The 6,000-nt window shown below is 33.5% G+C and overlaps 1 protein-coding gene across 1 annotated transcript in view; it reads right to left on the bottom strand.

The window, feature by feature from the left end:
- LOC148271023 (phospholipid-transporting ATPase ABCA3-like) overlaps positions 1-565 on the bottom strand; it is a gene marked incomplete at its 3' end in the record, with an annotated part of 36,464 nt that extends 35,899 nt beyond the window's left edge. Inside the window, exon 1 of the mRNA XM_088241912.1 lies at positions 347-565. The remainder of the gene's footprint in view (positions 1-346) is intronic.
- Between the last annotated feature and the right edge of the window lie 5,435 nt (positions 566-6,000).

A 6,000-nucleotide genomic window follows, 5' to 3' on the forward strand; every position in this document is an offset into this window, starting at 1 on the left:
AATACGTTGACTGTTAATTACCACAAAACCAGCAACTTGTACGCTCATACAGACCTCACATAATGGACACTGACATCATTACAGGTGCTATACACAATATTAATATTATTAATGTACTTTAAAGTTACAACAAGTGGAGATAATTTTGCCCAGCATGTTTTGTCTGCGAAAATTGCATAAATAAAATAAAAGCAAACGTTGTGTACCTATAAAAATGCTCAGAATAATTAGTATCACTATTCAACAAAATGGATAGGAGTAGTCCCATACGAAAATTCTATGATATTGTAAAAATTTGGTAAAACTGGGCAAAATTGTCACGTTTGACGGTATGATATTTATTTACCTTATCACATTCAATCTCACTAATAACTTTTTTGTGTTTTCTATTTATAAATTCTCACACTCAAAACCGTTATATAACGTTTTAAATTTATATAAATTAACACATTTAAAAATAAAAAACAATCAAAACCGCCGCAGAATAATGTAAACCACTGACGGGAGTCAGTTTGACAGTCACAGATTATATAGTACAAGTAGTGACAGTAAGGTTGACGTGTTGATTGAAATTTTAAATCATAAACAAAAACTAAAATAAGCTTCATAGTTCTACATTATCTCTGCACAGGGTTGCCAGACTGGATCAAGCGAAAATAGGTAGATTCAGAAAAATAAATCGGTAAATTCGGGAGGGGGGGTTAGGAAAGGCGTTTTTAGTTATATACCACTTATAACTGAATTTTTATCAGAAATATCTTTAAAAATACATACTTATCTCATTTTTATTTATGTTTTTTTCATATTGCAAAATTTGAAAAGATCCGCGTTTTAAAATAGCAAAGTCGTATTATATTCTTATTTTTCATCACACTACAGACGTAACATTTGTATTGTTGGGTGCGCGCGCAGATATTGGTTCAAATATTGGTTGAAAAATACACGTTCTATCTTTTTCTGAATTCGACCACAGGTTTATTTTATTTTCCATAGAAATTGAAAAACATACAATTTGTAGATATTGAATTCTACTATATAATTATCTCCTCGGTGTTTCTCTTTGCTTTTGTAATAAATGTATATTTAAAAAATATATAAAATGGCTCTGTTTATTCAATTTAATGCTTTTGCCAATAATTTGTTTTTTTTACGAATAAAAAAATTGAAACAAAGCATTATTTTTTGCTTATGATTTCTTTAATTCCCTTTTAAATAAAACGCATATATATATATATTTAGACAAATATATGGATTTTCATCTGAATAAGTCAAATTAATTCAGTTTGGCAATTCAAGTCAGAACTACGGGACGCGAACCTTATTCGCTAGGATGCGGAGGAACTGGCAACTGACAGAAAAATGCATAGAGGCTTTTTGTGGACACCATATGATCCAATAAGGGAGCGGTAGAATGATGATGAATAACATTATTTAGCACAGCGTTTTTAAATCACAGTTTTAAAATTTGAAAAGAAGTGCCTATTTAAAATTAATATTTTAAAAAAGAGTCGCTAATTAGTTATTATCTCTTTAGTTTTGGTTAATATCTCCAAAAAATAATAAAATTTCAGAAAACATACAAAAAAAACTTTATTTATTTTATTTATTTATTTTTATTTATTTTTTGCACCACAACAGGCCAGGATGCCCAATTACAGTGGTGAATTACATCACAGAACACCCAGGCTGGAGAAAAATCTAATTAAAATTTTTGTGTTCTCACCGGGAATCGAACCCGGAGCCTTCCGTGTGTGAGTCAAGCATCTTGACCACTACACCACGGAGGCCGCCAAATGGGAACAATCTACTGATCTACCGAATTCTGTTGAAATTCTACCGATTTCTATACATTTCCTCGTTTTTTTTCCATATAACAAAATTTCAATATAAATAAAACGAATACATATTATAATCATTTATTGTTTGTTTCCTCACCTAGGTTGCTATATATCTGTTGATTGTATTAAAAACTGCTTATCTATAGTACATAATAAGTATATATAATGAATAACATATTTATGAAATGAATTGGTTAGTATTGGCGAATGGTGATTCCTGGTTATTTTCAAATGCCCACCTATATCTTATTGTGGTTTAATAAATCATGACCATAGAATTTCATGACATTGTTGAAAAATGTATATTTTTCTTGGTTTATCTTGTGAGGAGAAATTTAAGTGGTCACCTTTTATATAAAAATGATGGAAATGGTCATTTTTCAGTTAATTGTCTATTTTCTATCTAAATTAAGTTGAATAATTGTTCTAAGCAATTTGTTCAGTACTTTAGCAGTTAGCAGTTTTTACATTTAAAGAACTTTGAAATGTGAATTATTTCTTTATTTGGCAATTTTGTTTGACAACAAAGTTTGACTGATGATTGTAAAAATGACCAGGACATAGAGAGACAGAGAAGAGCCGTCAATTTCAGGGTCTCTATGCTGCAAGACGCTTCTACCTGCAAAAAAAAACTATTTATACCGAGTCATTGACAGGCTAACAATACTTGAATTTCCACAGAACGGGTATTAATATACATTATTGAATATATTTTATGAAAATAAATTCAACCGATCAAAAATACGTACATAGGTAACTTAGTGTGATTTCATCAATTTATTTGGCAACATACACTTAAATCAAAATATTTATGCCTTAAACCCTGGAAGAATTTGTATGGTTACACAAAATACAGTATTGTTGAAATAGATATTAAAATATCAACATAACCTCAAAGTAATGAAATAATATTTACCTGTATTCTGGGCCAGTTTTGCAAGCCGGAATCAATATATTTTGGTGATTCACATATTGCAGTCGTTTTCAATTGTTCATTTATCATGTTTTTTCAACTATTTAAAGCAACGGCCTTAGACGAAACGGCGCTTTAATTTTGAACAACAACTGTCAAATTTAATTTTTGTCCCCCCCCCCCTTCCTCACCCCCGGATCTACTGAAATCTACCGATTTATTTTTCTGAATCTACCTATTTTCGCTTGATGTAGTCTGGCAACCCTGGGCACGCACACCACTAACTGTCATCAAAGGCCATGCGGTTGGTTCGGGTCGAATTTGCTTTCTTTTTCACCTAATTTTCGCTGGTTTTTTCACTGTGTTTACGATTTTTGATATTTTAGCACTGATTTTTTATTTTAATTTGGTTAGCTAAAAATAAACAAAATTTAATGAAAAAAATCAAACTTATGTTTTTCACAGTTTGAATATGTGATATTTCGTTGCATCGATAACTCAGTGTATTGTGAACTTCTGAACTTGTCACCAGTTGACACGTCCCGAGTATCGAACTATTTGAATTAGAATACATTATAAATAATACTCTGAATGTTTACGTCAAGAATGGTAGTTTTTTGTAAAGGAAGCTCTTTCATGTGTATCAACAGATAGACTGTATCAGTTTTCACTCATCAGAGTCAGCATGTCGACTAGAAGAGCGAGAATTAAAGCCGTCGCGTCTCTTCCCGTTCGAAGAAAGGCCCAATGTAAAGATGCGGTACCAGAAGTCCCGGAGGCTACCAAAAACATCCCCGCTGTGCCGGAACCACAAGAATCTGCCACAGAGAAAGAACGCCCAAAGCTTACACCTTCTTCAGATGCAGACGCACCGCGGAGACGCGCGACGAAAGCTTCTGCTAAGCAACCCGTGACGAAACTTCCGACGAGCGATAATTCTCCTTTGGAAAAGCCACCGATATCTATTCCTGTGTCTGGTCCCTCAAAACAACATAATCCTTCACCCGTCCCAGTTGAAGAGTCAGTGGTGCCTTCTGCAGTTTCCGAGCCTCTTGATTTGGGAGAAGAATGCAGTTTCGACCCTATCATTCCACTTCCAACTAGCAATAAAAACAGGCCAAAACTCAGACCCATTCCGAAGCTAGCACTCAGAAGAAACAGCCTCCAGGTATCTATAATAATGAAGTTATCTCTTACTATTACAATTTATGTACCTTTAAAAGAAAAGAATTGATGTACGGAAGCCTGCGTTAAATCTCAACTATATTATGTGATTCCATTATGGGGTACAGTAAGTAAAGGAGATATAAATAGACTACAACTTGTCATATTTAACTCCAACAGTGGAAGTATATAAAAAGACAAAAGATTTTTATTCATTAATTTATTTCGTCGGCTTACGCTTTTGACAAAGTATAAAATAATATTAAAAAACAATAATAATGAAACAAAACACCTGTACACAGTATAGAAAATATAGATACATGAAATAAAATCAGCAGAAAATAAGGAAATATAAAATATATAAATCGGGTATAGTACAAGATTTTAAAATTAAATTGTACATGAAAAGGATTGGAAGAAGAAATGGCTTCGGAAAGTGCTTGAAAAATTAATATGAAATTTAGTCATGACCTGGGGATAGTTATCCAGTAGAATGAATTGCAGTCGTTTATTTATCTAGTGAAAATGGTGCAGAGAGATAGTTTAAACACTGAATTACTGGAGGGTCTTTTGGGAGTTCAGTTATACTCGGAACGTAAGATGGTGCTAGCTTCCCAACAAAATCATCTATCCAGATTGTGCATTTGGAAGAGTTTACTCTCGGTGAATATGAACCTCTAAATCTTCGAATGGAATCCCAGACATCCGTAAGAGATGTTTCAGGTGACAGAGAGTTACAAGAGTTGTGCCAGTCTTCCCTTCTTTTTTTAGTAATTTCTTAGTCTGGGCCTGTACTTTACGAACCTCCAAAAAGTTGACAAGATTTATGTATCTTTTGTACTTTTTTTACAATTTTTGCTCTGGTTTTAACGCTTTCCGTGCATTCCTTGTCCCACCAAGGGGTTGAATATTTATGCGAAGACCTAGGATTAGATTTAGGAATGGCAATATTTGCCACCTCGATCACTAAATCTTACATATTGTTTGCGATAGTATGAGGGTTGGTATTAGCATAATCAATCGATAAAACCCTAGAATCGTCTGCTAAAGATTATTCAAAGAGTTTCCAGTTAGCTTTACCAGTCAAATAATTTGACCTCATTGGTTTATGAATACTACGATATGAAGAGTTTTTCATTGACAGGAAAATGGTCACTGGAAAAGGGGTCATCTAGAAGGTTCCAGGAAGATAAACATGCCAAATTACAAGAACACATTGAAATATCTAAGGCGTTTTGGCTATGGTGGGGTGGAGCGATGCGGGTAGGGTCACCGCTGTTTAGTAAACATATATTAAATTCTTCTATAAATTCAACAATGGCCCTTCCAGCAATGTCGGATGACGTACAGCCCCACGATGTAGAGTGGGCATTAAAATCTCCCAAGATATAGAAGTCTGGGGAAATGTGGTGAACTACTGACCTCCAGTATGACAGATTAAATACGTTTCGGAGAGCCGAGTAGACGGAAACAATTAAATTATTTAATATATTATTAGCTACGATTTGCATTCTGGGATATGGTGAGAGTGGAATCTCATTAAATTTTAAATTGCTTTTAATCAAAATAGCGGCACCACCCTTTCCGTCAGGGCGATCGTCTCTAAGGCAAGTAAAACCAGGAAATGAGATATCTGAACCGGGTGAGAACCAGGTTTCAGAAAGAATAGCAATATCAATGTTGTGAGAACGAATTAGAAGACTGATGTCATCTCTGTTGGATACTTTTAAATTAGGAATACGTAATGAATTTCGTAACTATGATTATTTATTAAATATATTTAATTTGATTAAATTAAGGGACAGGAGAACTATTAATGATTTATTAGTTCTATTTAAAATCGTTAATTCAGTATTAAACAGCCCTGAAATTTTGGCCCTCATTGGTTTTAAAGTACCAGTTAGAGTGACTAGGCTAGTTCAACTTTATCACTGCAACAATCATATCTCAATATATTCTAGCAATTCAGTACTGAATCGTCTACATGCGCTGGGTAATAAACATTCGGATTTAGGTGACATATTTTTATTGAAATTTCCAGCTTATAAACAATTACTTGTAAAACATTTTAGTGTGGAATCAATA

The sequence above is a fragment of the Micrasema longulum genome, unplaced genomic scaffold, assembly GCF_059751315.1.
Source record: "Micrasema longulum isolate JH-2025_06_02 unplaced genomic scaffold, ASM5975131v1 h1tg003158l, whole genome shotgun sequence".
NCBI classification, from domain to species: Eukaryota; Metazoa; Arthropoda; class Insecta; order Trichoptera; family Brachycentridae; genus Micrasema; species Micrasema longulum.